Below are 23,989 nucleotides of genomic sequence, written 5' to 3'. Positions count from 1 at the left end.
TATTACATATTTTACAGGCACAAAGTGCCATTTTACAGCACAATAAAGTTCCTATTTCACCTTCAGTTGGTATAAAAATTATATTCCGGACTATGGAGAGCACCTCACTATGAGCCGCACCCACAAAGTTTTTTAAAAAAACTGGAAAAGTCCATATACAAGCCGCAAGTTAAGTTCCTTAATAAATCTGCTATTCAGGACGCAGCCATGCATCTCCAACACCGAACCCTGGATTCATTCACGCTGGGCTCACGTAACGATCTGTACTACCAGGTCGCTAGACTGCAACTTAAGTAGTAGTTTGTATGGTGTTGCTAATTGCTGCTGCTAGTCTGCAGGAGCTGCTTTGTGAAAGCAAGATTTTCGACATCTGACCCAGTTCAGGCACAGAATGGTTTCTGGTCTCGGTCTTATCAAACATCTACGGTCTGAAAAGGTGTGTGTGAACATTTTCCCGTCTCTCAGTGCATGAAAAGCTTCTGATCTCAAGTGCAGGCGCTGACGAAAGTCAGAGAAATCAGCCGCGCTGCACAGATGATGTGCTTCCACTCGCCGGCCCCCTCCTGGCATCCCATGCTCCTGATTGAGATTTGCCGCTGACCCTGCGGTGCAAGTCTGCCGGTGTAGCCGTGGTCCAGGCAGATGTGGCCACAGCAGGGCGAACGGCAACTCCAGCGGCGTCGTGGTGGAATTTCAACGGGATTTTAAGCTCTTTTTCAGGAAGCAATCAAGAGGGAAAAGACAAAAACCAGCACGCTTGGTTGCTCTGAGCAGACCGATGGCCTGGAGCTTCCGGTTTCCTTCATGTTTGTGTGTTGTCTGGAAATCAGGATAATCCGGTGTGGATTCTCCTATTTTAGACTTCTGTGCGCAGCTAATCCCACCATAAGGCCCGGCTCTGATTTCCCCCTGGTTCTGACTCTGAGACAGTACCATGAACACAGCGTTTTGTGTGGTATTAGAAAGAGGATTAAGAGAAGTGTGAGAAAATGTAAATGCAGCGAGCCGGGTTCACACACTCAGCAGTTTCTTTTTTTAAAGGATTCGTTTTTTCCATCTGACTCAGAGACACGATGAAAGCAGGGATTCGCTGGACAGAATAAAGATGTCGGAGCGGCATTTAGCAGCGCTGACTTAAAAAAAAAAAAATCTGTTCAATATTTAACTTCCAAGTTTAGCAGGAAGAAATCTGAGCCTGAACTCTTTATTTTCTCTCAAGGAATATTTAAGGATTTCATCTGAAAAGAGAAAAGAAACAAAAACTGGGAGGAGAAAATGTGAAAACTGTTTCTAGACGATTGATTTAACGGCTTCAATTCATTCTGGTTTCAGGTAATCAATACATTTACCAAACTAAGACATTGGGGATTTATTGATTAACCTGGGACATCCATCCATCCATCCATATATTTCAAATCTACTCATCAGCTTTGAAATCACTAAAAGGTCCATTTCTCTCGTGCTGAGTTTCTGTTGAGACCCAGCCAAGTTATGACTTAAACCAAACTAATCTGTCGTCACTATGAAACGCTCCACTTCTCTCAAGACACACAGATGTGACGCTGATTATGACTTTTTTAAATAAAAGTCAGAAAATCAGGAGAAATCTACTGAGCAACCGATCACACTGAGTTTTTCTTTTTGTTTTCTTTCTAACGATTGATCCATGATGGCAGCGCTTCCGCAAAGCATGAGTCAGCGCTAAATGTGAATCAAAACAAAAAGAAACCCTGATTTTTCAAGGCCGGTCCGTCTGAAAGGAGTCGCTCTCCAGAGTGAGGAGGAGACGTCGCTACATGCTAAGAGGGTAATTGCTGTGGATGTAGTGTTTTCCTGTAGCGATCCCTTTCTGTGGCAGCCTGGCACCCACACACGCTGGGAGGAAGAAGTATGTAGGAAGCAATGCAAGTCCTATTATACAGGCGTACAGGCAGCACAGAATGAACCGCATCTGCTCAACAGTGACCGAGGAGAAGTTCGTACCGCAGCACATAAATAGGATCACGACATCTTCAATGGGACCTATTACACAAAACTCACATTTTGGAACTTTCATTTGGGTTTCTACTGGTTCTAAAAGCAGCCAAAGTTCTTAAAAATAATCAGATTAATTTTAAAAAATTAATGTTTTTATGGCAATAAGTTAAATGGTTTTTTCTTGGTGTCTTAAAAATTAGCAGTTTCAAAAACTTCTCGAATGTAACGTTACAAATCAGCGGCAGGCGCGGTCTGTTACCTAGCAACCCCAGCAGAGTTTCGCCCGTTACCGAGCGGAACGCCAGCATGTCTGGTCAGCTGGTTTTACTGGTGTATGCCGTGTACAATGGCTGCTGGAAAATACAGGTGCTTTGTTATTGCCGTACCATCCAGAAATCACTTGATGCGCTCCTGTTCCAACTGCTTCAAAAACAGCCTGAGTGCTTTAAAAAACCCACCCAGCTGTTTTTGACAATAATTTAATATGTTTTAGTATCGGTTAAATGAGCCGTTTCAAAAACCTCTGGAATGTAAGATCACAAATCAACAGGCACTGCGCCGTTATCTAGCAACCCAAGATGAACTCTAAGATGTTTGATAATAATAATAATAATAAATTGTATTTGTAACGCACCTTATATTTCAAAGAAATCTCAAAGTGCTACAGAGACTAAAAAAGATCAATTGTAAAGCTTACAGTAAAACATAAAATAATACATATCACACCAAGTGGCACCAAGTGGTACAGCAGGTTTGATCACCTGCTGTAAGCTCTGTACAATGGCTGCTGGAAAATACAAGTGTTTTGTTGTTGACTTATCATCCAGAAACAACTTGCTGTACTATTGCTTGTTGTGCAGGAGACTCCAATTCTGCTTTTCAAAGTTTTATGGTTGTGTAATTGCACATAGATTTGCAGGCATTTTTACAGCATGTGCGAGTGTAAATGTTGAGCCAGTTCATTTGAATTTAAAGTGACATAACACCCTAAACAGATCAGAAAAGGCAGAACTGAGTCAACTGAAATCTCATTGTCCAGGAATGATTTGGGGCAAAAACTGTAATGAATATGTAAACTTATCCCAACCTATTCAAGGAACCCTTATACGTCACCTTTAAAAGTAAAAGACAAAAAATCAGTGCGGCTTCTGATGAACTGCTTTTCCTGTCAAATATTAAATATAAACTCCAGCCAAAGAGAAACCATTTCGCTCACAGAGCCACGAGACCCGACTTCTTCGCAGGAACATTCGCAGCGAATACCAAAGACCTTAGGAACCTCTGTCTGAGACTGATGTGAAAATTACAGCAATCAACGAAGCATTGCTGAGCGTTTCTGTAAGCTGCAACGTTTCACAATCAAGTGGTGCTTTAGGAAAACAAAACAACAGTTGCATGATGGTGAGCGAGGCCTGGGAGGAAACCAGCATCTTTACAGCGCAGCATGCTGGCGCCATCAAGCACTCTCAGGTTTCTCTGGACACTGCGCTAAAGACCACAGCCAAATGGATCCAAAGCCTCGGCAGAAAGCCAGTTTCTATATTTTATCACTGCGTAACGGGAGAACGACAACCTTCTTTTTTCTGTCTGGGTGCTACAATCTGCTGACCCAGCAGGACTCTGCACTGATCAGACACGGAGGAGAACCTCGTCGATGGGTGTTTGTCTCCTTTCGGGAAGCTGCTGTTGGCAGAAAGCCCGAGTCGAGGTGCACAGGAAGTGTGAGACTGACAGCGGCGTGCAAACAGAAAGGGCTGAGAAAATGCTGGTCGTGTCTGTCCTTCAGATTACTCAATCAGGACTGAAACGAATAATCAAATTAGTTGTGAACTAATCTAGTGATCCATTAATCCAGTGGTTCCCAAAGTGTGGGGCGCGCCCCCTATGGGGGGCGCAGTGCTATTGCAGGAAGGGCTTCACCATCCAGCTCATTTTATGACAGATTTCTGATTGTTTCTTTCCTCTTGAATTGGTGATTGCGTAGAAAATTTTAATCAAAATCTCAGATATGATAATTAAAGTCTGTAGGAAACATATTTTTATGCAGACAAAAGGTTAGAGGAGGTGAAGCACAAAGAGGACACCTTCAGACGATGCAATAAGATCAAACTGTCTGGAAGCACAAAGACGAAGATCACAAAAACATCTATGGCATGTAGAGATGAATACAAACTTAGGCTGTGTATTCATATTTTGATATAAATTATGAATCCTGAGATAATGTAATTTTCATGAGACATTTTTTATTAATCATCATTACAGTGGCTGCTCCCGGCACAAAGAGCGTATGAGAGAGGAAGAGGAGGAGCCATCGATCAGCAGAAACAATTTCACCACGTTTCTAAGATTTAATATTGGAAAAAGACAAAAGGTGAGATTAAAACATCACAGTTTTTGTGACATCTCCATAAAATGCATATGTAGGGAAAACTCAAAATAAACAAAATCACTCAGTAATGTTACAAGAACCGATTTAGATGTTATTGTGTGTGAAACAGTAAGAAAACACAACCAGTACTCAGTGAAATGTGAAACCAATTTTAAATTTCAGAGCAATGACAGAAGATGTTTGCTTCATAAAACATGTCAACTTCCAAAAGTGGAGCAAAAACGTGTCTAGTCATCAAAATAAACAAAGATGACCCAGAGATGATTCATTCACCTGAATCATTTTCAGATGAAAGGTTTCTTCTGAATGTTTTGAACGGTCTAGTCAAAGTCCTGATTAAATAAGTATCTGACTGAGACCGCATTCCTGCAGCAAGAAAACGCAAATCCGCTTTCTTTTCCCCAAATAAGATGGAAAACTGGTCAACAATTATAAAATAAAAGCTCCAATATAATTCTAAGAAATATTTTTCAGAATAATATTACAAATGTTCAAAATTCTTAATGTGAAGAAACAAACGTGAATTATACATATTATTCTATCATACTTTTATTTAATTTAGAGACGTTCTTTGCTCAATTCCAACCAGAAATAACATTCTATGTTGAATTAAAATCATTTTAAATTGAAATCTTTGAGTCTTTGCACTCTTTCAATGCTTTATGTATTCTGGATTACCTATGTCATTCATCAGGCTTTCAGCTTCCAGTTTTAAAAGGATCAGCTACAAAATCTCAAGCAAACAGAAAATTAACCAAATGGCCACAAAATGTAAGATGCCTCCATTTTATAATGCAATTTAAATAAGATCAAGATGGAGAAATTCTGAGGCTAAATGCAAATTAAAAATTGTATTACAATCTGTTTCCTTCACCTCTGTTTTTACTAATATTTGTAATTCAGATTTCATTTAGGACAACAACTCTAGCTGTGTGTCTTGATTGATAAGTAATGGAAAGATACAACAAAAAAATCCACAGCCTCAATATTCAGTAAGTGTTCATCTCTAAAAATATCTCTGGGTGTAACATAAAACCACCAAGAATGAGAAAGATTAGAAAATGCATTCCACTTCAAATCAAAACAACAACAATGACTCAGTTCTGCTTTCAAGTTCACCCTGGATTCCCCCAAGTACATAATCTGCAGAGAATCCCCACTATGATCAATAAACCGGACCGATTATACTGCTGGGCTGTCACCTGAACTGAATGCATCTCGCCTTGCCTCGCAGACTGCTGCTGCTGCTGCTGCACTGGGGGGCGCGCAGAATGCAAAGCACTTATCTAATGGGGAGGCAACCTAATGCCTTTGATGTCAATAGGGCTTGACACATTGATCAATGCAATACCACTTAATGCCATGGAGCCAAGGTTCAACGCGAAGATTCACTTCATGCCTCAGAGTTCAGCTGGGAGAACAGAGACTAAAACTGAGGGGGAAAAAAGACTAATTTGGTGGCATTTAAACATCTCAAAGTGGTAACTGCTACACCAGCTACTAAGACTTCACAAAAAATTTAACTGCATTCATTTATTTAAAGTGATACTACCTCATCAGGATGCTCCGTGAATTATTTACATGACTTCCAAACTGTCATTGATGCATGTGAAAAAAAACAACAAAACAACAAATCTCAAATATGGATGAAAACATGTGGGAACATCAACTTCCACACCTTCAATTGGCTGATATAATCACAGCGGTGCCTAATTCTTTCCAAGGCTGGAAAATGATGGTGTCTCTTCAGCAATAGCATCTTAAAAAGTTGCATAAGCCATTAGTGTTTTAGCAAACATTAACATTTTTGCTTAGAGTGCATATATTTTGTCTGTTTATTTAACACTAAATGTATTATTTTTGGCATTCATATTTAACTAAACTTATTTAGCAAAGTGGGCTGTTTCCCCCCAAAACTGCTGTAAATATCAAAGTACTACAGATGAAGAGATGGCTGCTAACACCTTGTTTTTGTAAATAATTATTTGAACTAACCTGTAAACCCACCATAACTCAGGATCAATAAACTCAGGATCAATAAACTCTGTTCTCTACCATAAGATTTTGATGTTATTTTTAGCAAAGTGGTTTTGCAACAGAACAATAATTGCAGTGCCTAAAACAAAATGAAGGCTTTTCAGGTTCCTAGTCAAAGTCCTGACTTGGATCAGATTGTGGAAAAACATAAAAAATGCAGAGATAGTTTAATCTAAGTCAGGTAAATGTGACAAAATATGTAAAACCAGAAGAAATTTGTGGAGGCCATGAAAGGTGCAACAGATGCAGGAGCTCATAAGGAACAGACATGAAACATGAAATTTGCTATAATACAAAGCTTTCACTTGAAAATTACAACTGGCCAGTTATGATTAGCTACCAAAACAAACTCCTTTCCTTTCACTTCTGCTCTCTTCCAGGAAGTTTCTCCCAAAATCAAACCTGAAGCCACACAAACATGAGTTAGATGGATAAAAGAATCTGCGCTGTCATCGGCCGCTTTCTTTCATCTCTCTCCTGATTATCTCAGTCTGTCAGAATATATCATTCATATAACGCTCAAGCTTCAGTCCACATGACTGAGTTTTAATGTTTTCGCCGGTATTCCCCCTGAAACAGCTCGAGATTCTGCCAAGGTTCTGTCACGCGGGGCTCTTTCTGCAGCGGCTGTAATCTGAATATCAAATTAAAAGGGAGACGGGAGAGCGAGTATGAAAGCAAAGCTTTGTCCTTTGAGAAATGAGAAAAGCTGAAAATGTTAATATGAAGCACATCTGAGAGTCAGCGTGACTAGCACATCGTCTTGGACAGAATCAATGGGGTCAGCCATCAATCATTTCTTGTTTTATCTTCTGAAGATACTCCATCTTCTCATCCAAACTGTCTTCTTTGATTTCGCTGACAGGTTTCCATTTGCATAAATGCCGAACACAACAACCTGGAAGCTTTACAGCATCTGCAGAAAGGTATTGTTTTAAAATATGAGGACTGCAAGCTTGAGTGCTCACTACATCACTTTAATATCCACACAGGCAATGGCAGAAGTATACGACTGAGTGCTTGTGAAACCAGGATCATTAAAGGCTCTGCATTAAAGAAACTGTTTGCTTTGCAGCAGCTTCCTCTCCCACGTGATTACTGAATATTTTAGGCTTCTAGTAAGTCACATTTCATGGCGTGTAGTCGTCAGCAGCACCAGAGAAACCTCCTGTAACATTTATCCTAATTTCATTCTGACATTTTTTATAGGCCGTATTTATCTTCCCGATATTCTTTGATAGTCTCACCAGGACACATGTTCTTTTGATCAGCGGAGGGAAGGGCATGAGCCTTGGACGGCGATGAAGAGAGAAGGTCTGGCTGGAACCGCAGCGTTAAAGGAGCTTGTTTCATCTCCAGCAGCGCAACTTTTGAGATGATGCTGATTGGGAAGCTTTTTGTGAAAACCAAAGGGTGTTTGAGAATCATGAGGGATGTGATGATTTCGAAAACAAATCAGACAAAAGTAAGGGCGCTTTGACATCTGATGGTCCGGTAGATTTGGTGGGGATCCAAATTTCAAAAGTTTTTTATGCTTTCAGCTGTCGAGGTTCACTTTCACACTGCTAAGACGGCGTGTTAAGATACAACAGAAAGAGCAGTGACTTTTATTTGAGATTAACGTCGGCCATTTTCTTGGAAACAAATCAGAAGTTTCAGAATTTTGAATGACAAATATTTTCTGGAAAATGCTCAGAAATTTTCTGATTACTCTCAAAAGATTTCTGAGGAAACAACTTAGAAATTTCAGAATTTGAAAAGTCAAAAATTCAGAAATTTTGAGAAATACGTTGGAAATGTTAAAAGTGGAAAATTGTCAATTTTTTCTCTCCAAAATCAATTAAATAAATCATCAATCTATCAACACAATGTATAATGTATTTATACACAATGTAAGTATAAAGATATAAAATCCTAGATTTACTTCACATTAATGAGATGGTTGAAACTTAAATAAATCTAGAAAGAAGAAAAAACTGCAGTCATTTAGGAAACAGGAATTGGCTGGAAGTCGTGTTGGCAGAACGCGGCTTTACAAATACTGCAGATTTGGAAACTGTCCATAAAATCCCTGATAGGTGGATCTCCAGTTTTCCACTCAGTGGGAAACTATGGCGTGCAGCTAATCCTTCCTGTAGACACAACCTGCTGTTCTTGGCTAAGAAACTTCAGACGCTGGAACTGGCAGGTCCAGGAAGTGCACGTGTTTCTCCTCCATTTAATATCGTTCCTAATTATCTCACAAACATCTCACTTAGTTAGAAAAATAACATATATTCAGATTTAATTTCTTTTGTTTGTAATTTTAAACGTTGTTTATTTTATCATTATTTTCTTTCGGGAATCACAGTTAAGGGCAAAAAACGAGTCATGAAAAGATTTATGCTGACTCTGAGGCTTTTATTTTCTTACATCTACATCATAGCAAGGACTTTTTTTTACTATATTGCAAAAAAATTTAAATCTAAATGCCTTTTATCAGATTTCCTATTGTTCTTTAAAATAAAAGAAATGTAAGGCACTTTTTTTTTAATTACAGTGATTTTAAAACTAAGAATACTCACATTCTGGCTATATTATAAAATGAACTGCAGACATCAAAACAGTTTTTATGTCAGATTCCCACAAAAAGTGGCTTTTATTTTAATCATCTCTTCTTCGAACTGTATGACAGAGTATTAAGCCTGACAATTTTTGTTTAATTTTAATAACAGTCATAATGATAGCAAATAGTGACACAATTTTAACAGTAAAAATGTTAAAATTACAAGAAAAACATTATTACAACCTGTTGTGAGCACTTCAGTTGGATCTTTCTTCTAAATGGTCACAATGGTTTGCAAAATATTTTCAATGTTCGGCTACTGGTTATAATTTGTTGGAAATGTGAAGTATTTCTAGAAGATATTAAGTATTATTTGTAAAACATGCCAAAGTATAACTTCACAAGATACTCCACATTTCTTATTTTAATGTTTTGTTATTTTTTGGTGTTGGAGCTCAAATTCTGACTATCTTTGAATATAATGCATATTTTTAATATTATGACTTTATCCTTATATTTTTAAAAAAATATGACCCAATATTCAATCCTAGATTTGGATTCAAAGTCCAAGTAGATAGAAGTTTGGAAACCCAAGAGGTGCATTTGAAAAATAAAAAAACAGATATTCCAAAAGTTATATCTTCAAAAAACAAATATTTGATTAATCAAATTTAATCGGTTAATCAATTTATGCAATTATTCAAATGAAGTGATTAAATGATTAATCGAATTAAGCAATTAATTGATTACTTTTTGATTAATCACTCAGCCCAATCTGCAAGCCATAATAGTACAAATTAAACTGCATCACTCTGTGAATCCAGAAGTATCTCCAGAGAAATCGATGAGATTTTGAATTGAATTACTTCTTCCCAACACCAGAGGAAAGGATTAAACTCGTTCTCCTCCAGTAAACCTTTTATTTTTATCTGATGCCTCACACATTACAGGCGTCATGTCCGCCTCACCGTAAGTAAAGCGGATCATTGAACCAAACTCCCTCATTTATCAAAGAAACAGCAAACTGCTGCCTCTGTAAGAGATCTGCATGCGAAAGTCGTTTTCCTGCGAAGCCAGTGGGAAAACATGAGAAAACAAAAAGATCCTGCCCCCCCTCCAAACTCCTCAGTGCCCGCGCAGCGAGCTGAGGGCTACATTTGATGAATTTGTTTACTTAAATCTCTATCATCACGGAGCATCATTATTTTCTCCTTGCATGCTCCAGTGCTAATGCGGTCTAAATGGGGCCTCTCCAAACAGAGCGCCGCATAAATATTCATCAGAAGCACAGGGTCCTTTAAGGCTTTGCACTTCGGCTGGGGTTGATAATTGGCCATGCAGAGGGAGCTTTGGATACGCGGAGGATGTGCCGGTGCAACTTTACACCACATTCCAGCGGTGAGTCACGTGGTCGTACCATCTTGAGTCTTCCTGCACGCGCATTAATTACCCTCGACTGTTTTTTTTCTTTGTTTTTTTTCTCAGACTCTCCATCTGTTGGGCAGCTTTTAGGGCATCACAAAGGAGCCATCCTGCAGAAAAATTAAAGCGGACATTAAGGCTTTTGTTGTTGCACTAATGTGGCGGCCATCTCTTCAAAACATGAACAAGAGCAGACTCAGAGAAGAACGTCACTCCTGCGGTACACCTTGTTGCTATGGTTACATGTTAAATTAAACTGAAATGATCGAAGAAGAATCTCACCTCTCGCTGGAGATGGATGGATGGATGGATGGATGGATGGATGGATGGATGGATGGATGGATGGATGGATGGATGGATGGATGGATGGATGGATGGATGGATGGATGGATGGAAGAAGAGCACAGATCAGGGATGAATCTCAGCTCTTAACTGTTTTACTCCCTCAGCACTCATGCTTTTTCTGTCCTACCATCACAAACGTAAATATGAAGAGTTTCTTGTCAAGCAAGATGGAGAATCTGTTCAGGCCTGAAACGACTAATTGAATTGTGATTAATCAATTATTGAAATAAATACTAACTAATTTAGAAATTGATTAATCGTTAGCTGGAGTATAAAGACTCTAAAAATGGCAATTTGCTGAAAGTGTCAGGTTCTGTGTTTTTCTGTGTTTTATTCTGAGTTTTCTGTGTCTTGAGTTCTCCTCTTGTCCTGTCTTCCCCTTGATTGTTCCCAGGTGTGTCTCGTTCCCTTGATTACCCTCAGTGTATTTAGTCCCTCCTGTGTCCTCTGTTCCTCGTCGGGTCCTTGTCATATTGTCAATCGTCGTTCTTTTGTCTTTGTTTGCCGCCTGCATGACTAGATGCTACCGGTGTGAGCCCTGGCTTCCGCTCAGCCGTGCTGCCTAGCCGCGGACAACTTTATTGACTGTGTTTTTTTTTAACTGATATTCTTCATTAAATTTCATTATTCACCTTACCTGGGTCTCCAGCGCCTGCCTCACCATCTTCACCACCACATTTCATGACAGAAAGAACAACATACTCAGAGCAGTAATTAAGCTAAAATGTAAAAACATATATATATAAACATTTTGCATTTAGGGTAAAAAAACCTATTTTGAAAAATTAAGTTTTGGTGATGTGACGCGGTGGCTGTATGGACATTGGTTTATTTTGCAACACTGCAATCACACGAGTCACATGATCAACAACCGGATGTTACCACTGGTGCAAACCATGAAGAAGAAGACGACAGGAAGTAGTTGGAGGATCATGGCGCCGCGATTTTTAATGATTTATTGCATGACACATGCCACACGCATTAATTGCTTTATTTTTAATGGAGACGCAGAAAACCCTTTAAAGTCGCTGCTCTAGTCTCTGTTGTTTCCTCATCACTCCATTTCCACCATTTATTTTACTTCATCAAACTCAGACACATGCAAGCATGTAAGAGCGGACAGAATACCAAAACAGTACGACGTGCAAAAAAAGCTGCTCAAATGACGCCAATCAATCATTACAAACGTAGAGCCGCGCTGCTGAGAGACGTGAAATTGGACCTCTGCGCGCGGGGAAATCACCACAGGGGCCCGAATCGTACATCTAAAGATCGTCTAGATGAAGAGGGAGCGAGACGAGACGAGAACGCTTCAGAGGACAATTCTGCACTGCAGTATGGGAACTCTCAGATGCACGGCACTGTCACAACAAAACATCATCTGGACCGTGTGAAAACTTCTGACGTTGCCGTGGCGACGGGCTCCTTTGTGTACGCGTGTGTGAACGGAGATCATTCTGCTGCCGCATCATCAGGTCCCATAATTTAGTCACTGTGATTCACGACTCCTGGGCCTGAATCGGCACATTGTGTATTCAAACGTCTCGACTCGTTAATGAAACACGGCACAGGAATACGTTCTCTGAGCCCATAATTACTAATCAATATTATTATTATTGAAAGTCAAAGGTAACGTCGTGTGGATGAACTCGTCAAACATTCATCAAGACATCCTGAAACCACTCAGCAGAATCGTAGCTGCTTCTTCTGTTTGACCAAAAGGAAATCAGATAAACAACAACAAAAACACCAGTGAGAGGTCACAGGTCGCGGCACATTTAGCATTCAAGAACCACATTTAAATAAAACACGAGAAGTCATTTGAATAAATTGAAATAAAAAGTTGAACCTCGTAATATGGCCCACACTCTCCAGAACTTGGACAATTTTGTACGATGTTTTGAATGTTACTTCCTTTAATATACTGACTACTTTTTAGAGCCTTAGAGGAAATAAATGGCTACTTTCCTGGAATTTCCTGTTCAATATCTGTTAATCTACACATCACTTTCATGAGACTTAATGGTTACTTTCCTGGAATATAATTTTCAGAACATTTCAGAACAAATAACTGGCTTTTATTCTGGAAGTTTGTTGAGGCCTAATGGTTATTTTTCATAACTTTAATGTGCTTTTCGTAACTCTCTTAGGACTGTAACAGAACTTTCATGTTACTTCCTCAGAACTTTTGTAAAATTGCCTGGTTAAATTTCTAACTCTCCCCAGACTTAATGGTGACTTACTAGAACGTTAAAACATCAGTAGGTAACTTTTGTAAGAATGCATTTTTACATATTTGTTGAAACCATAATTAAGTCCTGACACGCTAACATAAAACTGATGTTTTGTGGGAATAAAATCCTCCTCCCAGTCGTCCCACTGGCATTTACAAGACTATACCACTTTGAGTAAGAAACAACCAATCCCCCAGGAGAAAAGTCTTAGAAGTGTCGATCATGCTCACGTACCCGCTGCTCGCACCCCTTCTACCATTGAGCATGTACCACTGTTCAAAATGATTATTGCTGGAATGCTGCAGTTGTGCTGTTTGTGGAAAAAGCGAATGTTATAGGAAAACTTCCAATTTCTTGAGTTCTGCAGTCAAAGAGGAACCTATTCGGTGTGATTGTCCAATTTTCAGACAGTTCACAGTTTTCTCAGAACTACCTACTGCAGTTTTATTGTATCAAGTGTTGACTGGGAAGTTTCCCTAAATTCACAGGGTGTTTTGCAGAATGTACTTCTGAGTGCTTGCCAGGAGAAAAGTACAGAAAGATATCAAGTTCAAGAAGCCAATGTCTCACTTTAGACATGACAGATTCTGGATTGCAACAATTCACCAATTAGTTTGGATTTGTTAATCAATGTTCTTCTAATGTTGACTGCAATAAGAGACTTTGAGTATTTGGAGCAAAACTATTCTAGTTGGATTTGAAAGCAAATAAAACTTCAGCGTCTTGAATGAGAACAGTGTAGCTGCTTTTAGAACCACCACAGGCAGCAATAACTCCCAGTAGTCTTCTTCTGTGTCTATATTATTCTCTCTCATCACTGTTGGGCAATTTTTGACCAGTGTAGGCATTTCCAGAAGAAAATATAACAAGAAGTTTGCCAAGAGCAGCAAAAATCCCCCTTTTTCACAAAGTTTCAAAAACATTTAGCTGAAGAATTGAACCTCAACACCAAACACTAGTGACATGTCTACATCTTGACGCATTTCTGTGGGACCTGGTTTTACAAACCACTGAACTGTGACCCATCCTAAAGTAATAGACCATGCTCCAGGGTTAAAATGCCATACTAACCTTTCGACTGTTCGCAGAGGGACACATTAGGGCTCTATTTAAAGCATGATGTGAGGTGGAAAGGGAATGCAGCAGAGGCAGTAACAAATTGGCTGCATGAGAAAAGCGAAATAGTGAGGCTACACCAGACCTGTCAGGAAATGGAACTATTTATTTCCAGCCAAAAGTGCAAAATACACAGAGAGCTGAAATATGCACTCACTCCTCCAAACATGGACGTTAAGTGAATTCTTGAACTGTTACAAAGGTAAGGCTGTCTTGGATGTGTGCGGTAATTAGAAAAACTAATGTATCTATCATCATAGCTTTGTGGATGATTGGCACAGTGCAATTCAAGCATCAAACATGTAAGAAAAGGAGAGGGAAGAAAAGGCTTTGTTCTGCAATAACAGGGGAGATGTCGCATTTAAAAAATGTCAAAACACTGCCGCTGCTGCTGCGAAGCACAGTATGCATAGTGCTGCATTTAAGTGTACATTTAAGGTGAGAGGGAAAGGACACTGTGGCCTACTTCTTTTCCCTCTTAGCAGTTCTGCCTTGAGGAAAGCGCAGGACACATCATGTTCTGACCCAGATACACCTGACTTCTGTTTGTTCTTGCAGGTATTTAGGACACAAGAGTATCTTCAGTTCCTGAGTCATGTCCACATACACATGATGTATCAACTCCAATCAAGTTTTTTCTATTTTTTTCTACAGCTTTCTGACTAGAAATTGAATTTGACATATCTCTTTCAACACCTGTAAACAGCAGAGGGAGGATGTCTTTACAGATGTTTGCCTTATGACTAGAAGCAGATTTGTTTGCATACAAACTTCACCCCACTCAGGGGAAAACTGTCCATTCAGGGGCAGCTGGAAGGGAGGAGTTTCTGTCACATTTAATAGGGATGCCTTTTACTGGATATTCAGTCTGGAATATTGCAAGAAAGACAATAAGAATTGAAATGCAGCAGGTTGGTCAGTATGCAGATGCATCCCATAACACTGCCTTCAAACCACAGTAAAAAACCCAACAGGTTCTTGGAGAAATCAGCGAGTTCCCCTGAGCCTATAATAGAGCATTCTTGGATTGTTTCAAGCATGCAAATATCTTTCAAGACAGGCTGCAACAAGACAGAGCTCACCCAGTAGCTGGCTTACACAATGCACACCATATAAATCGATAAACACCATCCCTGTTCAGTCCACTTTAATCAAGCTCTAGTTTGTTTGCCTAGAAAGTTTGGTTCTTTTGGGGAGCCGTGAATGGTGTCAGTGTCTTCTTCATGGGTTTTTATGTCGTTTCCTTCAGTTTTTCTAGGTGCAGTGCCCCCACAGGCGAGGAGGAGAAGAGGCTTTCCAAAAGGTTTGGTTAATTTGACAAAGTGAAAGCGAACCAAACCAACTGAAAATGTAACAAAGGTTGCACCTTTGGTCCCCAATTGGACTGAGCCTATCAGAGTATCAGGTATGAAAACACCAGAATGCCTTGATCAGTGCTGCCCAACAGCAGATTCCAAACAATTCATCTTTAGTCCCAAAAATACCAATGGAAAACTCCTATGACCCTGAATATTGACTGAAAACACAACAAATCCAATTAATATAGGCATTTTATCAGTATGTGTGAGTCTCAATAAAACCACTTGACTTGAAAGATTCAAATCCAGAAGGCTGCCTCTTTGTGCCGCTGGATGACAGTGATGGTAATAATGTTCAGTGCTGCATCTTATTATTGACATTAATTAGATCTAATTAGCCTTTGGTTTAAAAAACAACTGTGAGTAAGAAAGACATCTGATTTGTGACCAGCAGCTTGTAAACTTGGGTTTCGGCGCTCTGATCTTCTCCCTCGCCCTGATTTCTCTGATTAGCCATGTTAGTGTTGCGTGCATGTGAAGAATAGCGAGTGACAAACCCTCTGGCTGCTCAAGAGATCTCAGAGCATCACATGAGGTCCTCCAGCGACGAGGGGGGTGGCATTCGTGCATCAAAGTGGCTGACTGTCCTGTCATGTCCACTTGCAGTCACACAGAGAACAGTTGCTGGCCTATTGCATCTCGGTTATGCACGGTCTGCAAACTTTAGCATGAGGACAGCTCTAAATCTGTTACTTATACTCTCAGCTCTGACTGCAGCACATTCAGATGAATACAAATCATGGCACAGCAGAGGGAAATGCTGAGTCAAAGCAGCTAACTAGGTTGTGAATCAGGCACAAAAGCTCATGCATCAGACCGTGCTTCAAAGCGCTCCGTGAAAAACAACAACTCTCCCTCCTCCAGCTACTTGTCTGAGCTGATCCAGGCTGATAAGACGGGCGTAATGAAATTTTCTACGAGTTCTGTTTGTTGGATTTATTCGGTTTTCCACAGATTGCAATATCAAATGTCAAATTAAGAATGACGGATGCTTCAGAAAAAGTCTAAGAGGCTGAACGTTAGTATCTGTGCCTTCACTTTAAACAGCTCAGGAAAAACTTCAGTGCACATTCACTTTGTCTCACTGGATCTGGACTTACAGAAATTCACCTATTAGTCTAAGCCAGGTGTGTCAAAATCATTTTCGTTTTGGGCCAAATCGAGATCATGAAGGCTCTTAAAGGGCCGGTTGTGCCAGAATGTGTTGATAAAACCTGTTCACAAACTGTTAATATGTCAATAAATTCTTAAAATTACATAATATTTTTGAACATCTTTTCAGTCCCTTCAGGAACTAATAATGAATGAGGCTTTTTATTTACTCGCTGTATAAATCATGGACTATAATCATACATCAACTAAATTCTGAAGAAACTGTAGGGATTGATTGATATAAATTGGCAGTAAACAGATAAAAACTGCATTGATATGATTAATAATATAATATTTAATCACACTTAGTGTTTAGTCTAGTCTGTGGCGGGCCACATAAAAAGCTACAGCGGGCCGGATTTGGCCCCCGGGCCTTGAGTTTGACACATGTGGTCTAAGCCATGGGTGTCGACCTCATTTTTTTGGGGGGGGGCCAAATCAAGATCACGAATGCTCTTGAAGGGCCGGTTCTGACAGAATGTATTGATCAAACCTGTTCAGAAAATGTTAGACTATCAATAAATTCTTAAAATGAAATATTATTGAACATCTTTTCAGTCCCTTCAGGATTTAACTGTTTGTGGTACAAATTTGGAAATATTTGCTCTTATTTATGTTGGTAAATGTGACTTTTTATTGCTCTCTGCATTGATTATGGACTCCAATCTGGCATCAAGTAAAGCTGAAGCAGCTGTTTAGTAAACATAAGAAAGTTTTTGAGAAAAAAATGCAATAAACTCCTAATTATTAGTTCAAAGAAGTGTGGGGATTTGTTGATTTTCCATTAATTTTCATGATAATTCACAAGAAACTCGAATTGATATAATTTGGTAGTAAGCAGACAAAAACCAAATTGCTTTGATTGATTAAGTAATATTTAAGCACACTTGGTGTTTAGTCTAGAATTTAGACGGGCACCTAAAAAGTGATGGCGGGCCGAATTTGGCCCACGGGCCTCGAGTTTTGACATATGTGGTCTAGACCAATCTAACACATCATTCTTCATTCATCTGAATTGTTCTAATGAAGCACAAGATGTATATTAGAGACTGAAAGGTGAACATGAAAGGTGAATTAAGCTGCGTAAACCATGTGCAGGAATATTTCTTCTGTCCTTTGAACACAGTTTGTGTATTTGTGGACTGTATCTGTAGTGGGAAGAAATTAAAAAGAGGCAGAGCAGCAATAAAAGAAGAAGTTTAGTTAACGGGGATTAATCCTTTTACTGAAAAAAAAAAATTTGTGCAGAAACAGGAAGAGTGCTGTTCTCTATTAACAAGCTGGAATAATTCTGCTATTAAAACAACGCAGAGACAGTGAGGTTATCTGCCAAGAGCTTTAATTGGTTTCTATGGGAAATGATGTCTTAGTGGGGTGTTAAAGTGGGGGAATCCAGGGTTTTGTCAACCACCTCCACATCCTCATAGAGGCAGACCAAGCGTTATGAACTGGATTCCAAACTACAGAGAGTTTCCCATCAATCAGCCTGTCGCTCGGCTCTGGCTGTCTTTGTAATCTGCGATCCTCCTCGTTTGCTGCGGGGATGCCTGAGCCTGAGCGCAGTGAAGATGCACTTACAGTCTCATTCAGGTTCCCCCACAGGAGGAAAACTGCCGTCACGAACTGGCTTGAAATAAGAGCTGGAAGAGGCGATATGTTGATCTATCAGCTGAATGTCAAACTAACTACTGCTGCAAGGTTTTGTTTTCCCAGTCACAAAGAAATGCAAGTTTTTTGATTTACTCTTATTTTCTATGTACAGGTCAGAAACAAGTCAATGCAACGTCCAACAAAGTGAAAGAGGAAATGCATTCTCCTCTCCTATAGCTTTGCTGCTTAAATTTTCAATTTTATTTTAGTTTTAATCATTTTTTAAAAATGTTTCGTATTAGTTTTGTTCCAACTAGTTTCAGTTATAGTTTTCGTCTTTGTTTTTGTTATATAACAAAGGTAAGACAGAGGGTAGTTAATAAAAATTGTTTTTTATGTAACTATTGTAAAAATGGTCGCAATTTTTAAGAAAACTTGTTAATTTGGTGTAAATAAATGATACACACCAGGCAAAAACATCAGCTGCAAAGCAGATCTTTTCCAAGCTTTTCAAGTTTAGTTTTTAAATGTTTAGTTTCAGTTTAGTTTTTATTAGTTTCAGTTGTTTTTTGTAATAACAGTTGCATACCAGAGTCAAGGCAGAAAACAGGTTTTTGTGTAACAAAAACTCAGGAAAGTAAATTTGTTAATTAAGTGCAAATAAATGACAATACCTCTCAGACAAATAATCACAATAACACCTGGAAAGCAGGTCAGGTGCGAGTTTTTCATATGTTGGCCAATTGTTTGCTAGTTGATATTTTAAAATATTTTGTTTCAGTTTAGTTTTTATTCATTTCAGTGACTGATTTAGACTTTTTAGTAATGCCAGATACATGCCAGGTGCAAGACAGAAAACAAATGATAGAAATCCACAAAAAACTGTCACACTTTTCAAGGAAATGTATTAACTTAGCGTAATTGAACGACTGTACATACCAGACAAGTGTAAAAGATATATGTGGCAGAGTAACTTTCAAACATTTTGCAAACATAATAACTTCACCTGCAAGGGAGCTTTTCAAGTGAACTTTAAGGTTTCTGTCATTTTTCCACTGTAATAATTTGCTGTATCTTATTCCACTGCAAGAAACTGCTTTTTATCTAAAACACAGTTATATTAATTGGACTGTGATGCTTTCTTTTGATTTTCGCTGACATGACAGGAAAAAAAACACAAACTGGGAACTGGACACAAGCGAAAACTACACACGTTTTCTCTATACATTCAGTTAATTTTAGTTATCTTTGTGAGCAGATTTCCTTTTTGGGAAGTCTTACTTTTTTTTGTAGTTTTGTTATCTCGTTCGCTTTCATTGTCGATAATAACCTTGCTCTAAATGGACACGTCTCAACAAGCGAGAGCGACCTTTCCTCCAACTATCACCTGCATCAGGCTGAGCTCATCGCTTTGAAGACTCCTTCGCCGCTACAGCTGTCGCCGCCTGAAGCTAACCTGGGTTACATAACCCTGGAGAGCTGGACACGTCGGCACGTGTGGCTGCGGGCAAAGCTTTTATGAAACAACACAAGAAGCGGTGTAGGAACTTTGGTCGGGACAAAAGAGAGAAAAGAGAGCCTCACAACAGATTTAAAAAAACGTTTTTATAAAACATTGTTCCAGGAGAGCACAGCCATTGTAGTGGCAAGTTAAAATGGGTGCTGTCAGCAGGAACAGCAGGTGCAGTAGGGAAAAAAAAAAACAACACAGTATGAGACTTATAGCCAGAGACTGACGTTTCAGCTGTCCTGAAACCAACAGCACAGCTGCTAAAGCAGAAAACCAAGCTTCAGTTCTCTGAGTTTACGATTTTCCCTAGAATCTATTACTCTGTTATTGAAGGTTTAGTGTTTGAAATGTACGCCTCTCTACTGATTGACAGCAGGTATTTTTTTGCCTCCATAAACAGGATTACATTGACAGCGGTTATTGCAGAATTGTAGATTTACTCGAAGTGAGGAAGTATTTTGTTGCAATTTTTAGATACCTGCCGGTCTTAAATACCTGTAAGTATTTTTGGTCTAATTTCTAATGTAAATATCTCAGTATGCTTGAAATTAAAGCTTAAAAGTGGTGATTAAGCCAGAAATTGGAGCATGTTTTAAGTTAAAATTAATGAAATAGTTCTGGGCAATAAATGGTCCCAGAAGTTATTGCGATAAACGGTAATATTTTTGTTTTGAGACCATTACAACAGTAATGGCATAATTATGAAAAAACACATTCTCACTGATCAATAAACTTTAAATTCAAGTCAACATTTAAAGTTGTAACTAGAAAACACTTTAAATATTCAAAATAAATAAACAAAACAGCAAAAATCTCGATAAAATTGTTCTTTTAAAAAATGGGTAATTGAGACCCAGACTCAAGAATTTTAACATCCAGCTTTCGTTAGAAAGATAGAGAAAAAAGAGAAACTATTAATTATGCAAATGTAACTACATTTAACTAATGCATTTAATTGATTTATTGCTGATTGTGACTAGGAGGTGACAAGGATCAGCAATTGTGACCTGATTGTGGATCAGCAGTTGTTCTTGGATTAGGAGGTTGGATCAGGTAAATGTAATTCTCGGTCGGTATCGCCCAGATACTAAAAGACGGCATCAAAATGTTGCCAGGACAGTTTTCCTCCATCCTGTGTCACAGCAGCTCTGGAGCTGGTGGCAGAAAGGAAGCGGCACTGTATCAAGAAATGCAGATGAAAGAAAGGGAGTGCCTGTAATCAGACATCCATATCTGCATCTATCTTTATCCTCAGAGGCTCAGACTTTCAATCGCTGATGGAAGAAGCAGCAAGGCACACATTCAGACATCCAGGCACTCGCACCATCAAACGCCTACACACGAAATAAGAAGTTTACTGTCCACAGAAGTGCAAATTTGTCTTTGGCTCGACACAAATGATCAAATGGATACAGAGAGATAATAGAAAACACAGACCACACAAACGCCGGCGTCAAGCATACGCTTCAAATTTCCTTGGATCAGAAATAACAAGTTTGAGCTCATTTTCAATTAAAGTTGACATTTGTCGATTCTTCACACTCTGCTGAGAACTGCTACTAATTCACATCATGTGTGCTTCAAATGAGGCTGGGGAGAGTATTTTGTTGACCATGAGTCTGGAGGATAGAAATTAAATTCAGCTCCTGGTCAGACATGAAGGACCGTTCATCACATCACCCCAGACATTTATCACTTCCTCCTCAGGTGAGATTCTGGTCACTAACAGGTAACAGGTCAGAGGTCAAAGTTAGGAGGTGAAAGATAACCACAGAATTCTGAAACACATTATTACTTATAGCTTTTTTACTTGAGTTAAAAGTTCATTTTGTTAATCTGACGCAAGCATTTTGTTCTTGACAGATGAACAAACTGCACCAGAGTCAGTTAGGCAATAGCATTAGGATGGATGGATGGATGGATGGATGGATGGATGGATGGATGGATGGATGGATGGATGGATGGATGGATGGATGGATGGATGGATGGATGATGGATGATGGATGGATGGATGGATGGATGGATGGATGGATGGATGGATGGATGGATGGATGGATGGATGGATGGATGGATGGATGGATGGACGGACAGAAACAGTTTTCTGATCATGTGATCAAACTCTAAATTTCCAATCAGAGCTCCAATCTTCCAACTGGAATCTCTCCTATCATTAGAACCCAACAGAGTGGACTCAATGCAGCACACAGCACCGTGGGTCCAAGTGAGCCTGGGATGGACGGCAGCCGAGACACAACCAGAACCAGGAGCTGGGTCGGTGCCGCCGCCTTTCCTCTACCAATCACCTCCAACAGCCAGGAGGAGGCAGGCACCTGGCAGCTGAACCGGACATCAACCTGACCAAATATCACTGGGCCAAGAAGCCAACCGGGTGGGGAAGCCGTTTCTCGGAGCCATGACATCCAGCATGGGTGAGTCGGCCCGGTTCGCTCCAGCTCTTATCAGCTCCAAGCAGCTCTTTGAACAGGAAGCGGGGTGAAAGCGAAGCGAGGCGGTAAACCGTGCTCAAGGTGATCACTCTCACACACATTAGATTCACAGAGTGGCTGAGCAGGGGACTGTTTTTATTGTTGCACACGCTGTAGGCCACATTCCAGCAGCATAATTACATCAAACGCACTTTTGCACCACGCAGCAGATCCGAGCTCAATCTGTATGCATAATGATGGTGATTAAAGCAACAGCAGTGATTAAGATAATAATGGAGCTTGTGATTCATGAGTGGCACCAGCCTGAGTAATGTTTGAAAATAAACCTAACCTCCTTGTTTCCTCGTGATTTCTGAGCTTTACATCACGTTATAATGTTATTCACTCGTCAAAAACATACCTGGAATGTTGCTTTTATTCTTTCATGCATGTTTGAGAAATCATTTAATCCCCATTGTAACCATTCAGGTGTGCAATACACCTGGTTGGATTTAGCCCCGCCTTCGAGGTGCAGCACTTCCTCAGAGCTGCAGCAATTAGCAAACACCTGCGATGCAATGAGAAGTAACTCCTGTGATGAGCTCAGCAGATGTGCAGTTCTGCCAGGTGTTTGCTATTTGCTGCTGGCTAGTCTGAAGGAACTAAGAGGGGAAGTCTCTCAGGGTAGGAGTGCTATTTGAGGTGGAAGCTCTGACGCTTCAGAATTGCAGCTCGAAGGCGGACCAAGGTCCTACCCGAAGTTTTGGACAGGTGAATGGTTGCCATGGAGACAAAATGATTTCTCAGACATGCATGAAAGAATCAAAGGCAACACTCCAGGTATGTTTTTGATTATGGAATAACCTAACAACATGATGTAAAGATCAAAAAAGTCGATTTCACATAATCCTGCCCCTTTAAGTCATATTCAATATATGCTGCATTTTGCTGCTGACTTGATTTTGGTGTGAAATGGCGCCATGTGATCGGAAAATACATAATGCTGCCCCTCTAATCATCCAGAATCAGCGACACCATAAAGATCCCAGATTCAGCTGTGATCAGCTGCTGTACAGAGAAAAGCACTTAAAGCTGGAGGGCCACTCCTTCCTGCCTCCTCTCTCTGCTCTCTCTACGTATACTTGCCTTGACAGCAGCCTGCCTGACCCGTGGAGCTGGACAATTTCCCTTCAAGGCCGCTGACAGAACTGCTGTAGACCTAATTGGGTTATCCTTGCAAGAGGTTGCACAGAGACACAAACATATGACCGGATCCCTGCTGCGATACGACCTCATTTATCCGAGTTTTTGCCTCTGCAGCCATGGCCTTTTTTTTTTTTTTTTTGTTCATCTAAGAGATACAGCGAAGTTGAGCTTATTGGGTGCACAGCTGAGCCTGTCGCAATAAGGAATGTATCAATTAACCACACAATAAATTAAAGTGGGCTTGATAATTTACATTTTGATGATTCATATTTTTGTTTATAGAGACTTTATAATCCACTTTGGTTATTGTTTCAGTTGGTTGTTATTATTTTAGATTGTTAAAATATCAATATTAACATTTATCACTATAATTAGTGGGGCAATTTATCATCCAGCAAAATTTGTGTCAATACAGCCTATTTGATACCCAGTAAGAAGTAGTTTCTGCTCTGTCTTTCTTTGTTTCTTTACAAAAGTCGTGCCTGGCGCTTTTGCCTGTTTTCCTTGTCTAAGTTGAATGATTATTGTTATATTATAACATATATTGTTGTTAAATTACAATATTGCCGTCTATTGTAATAATTTCTGGGACAATATAACTTACCTTCTGCTAGGTCTGGACGATTAATCAATTTTATAATCTGATCAAAGTTGGGGTTTTTTTTTGTTGTTGTTTTTGAAG

General features: G+C 39.6%; 1 protein-coding gene across 1 annotated transcript in view; it reads right to left on the bottom strand.

Moving 5' to 3' along the window:
• LOC129359609 (serine/threonine-protein kinase 32C-like) overlaps positions 1–23,989 on the bottom strand; it is an 83,966-nt gene that overhangs the window by 57,624 nt on the left and 2,353 nt on the right. The gene's annotated exons all lie outside the window — the stretch shown is intronic.

Source organism: Poeciliopsis prolifica, unplaced genomic scaffold (genome assembly GCF_027474105.1).
Source record: "Poeciliopsis prolifica strain line A6 unplaced genomic scaffold, Auburn_PproV2 SCAFFOLD005, whole genome shotgun sequence".
Lineage (NCBI taxonomy): Eukaryota > Metazoa > Chordata > Actinopteri > Cyprinodontiformes > Poeciliidae > Poeciliopsis > Poeciliopsis prolifica.
The sequence above is the reverse complement of the archived record's forward strand: the minus strand, read 5'-3'. Positions and strand labels throughout refer to the sequence as shown.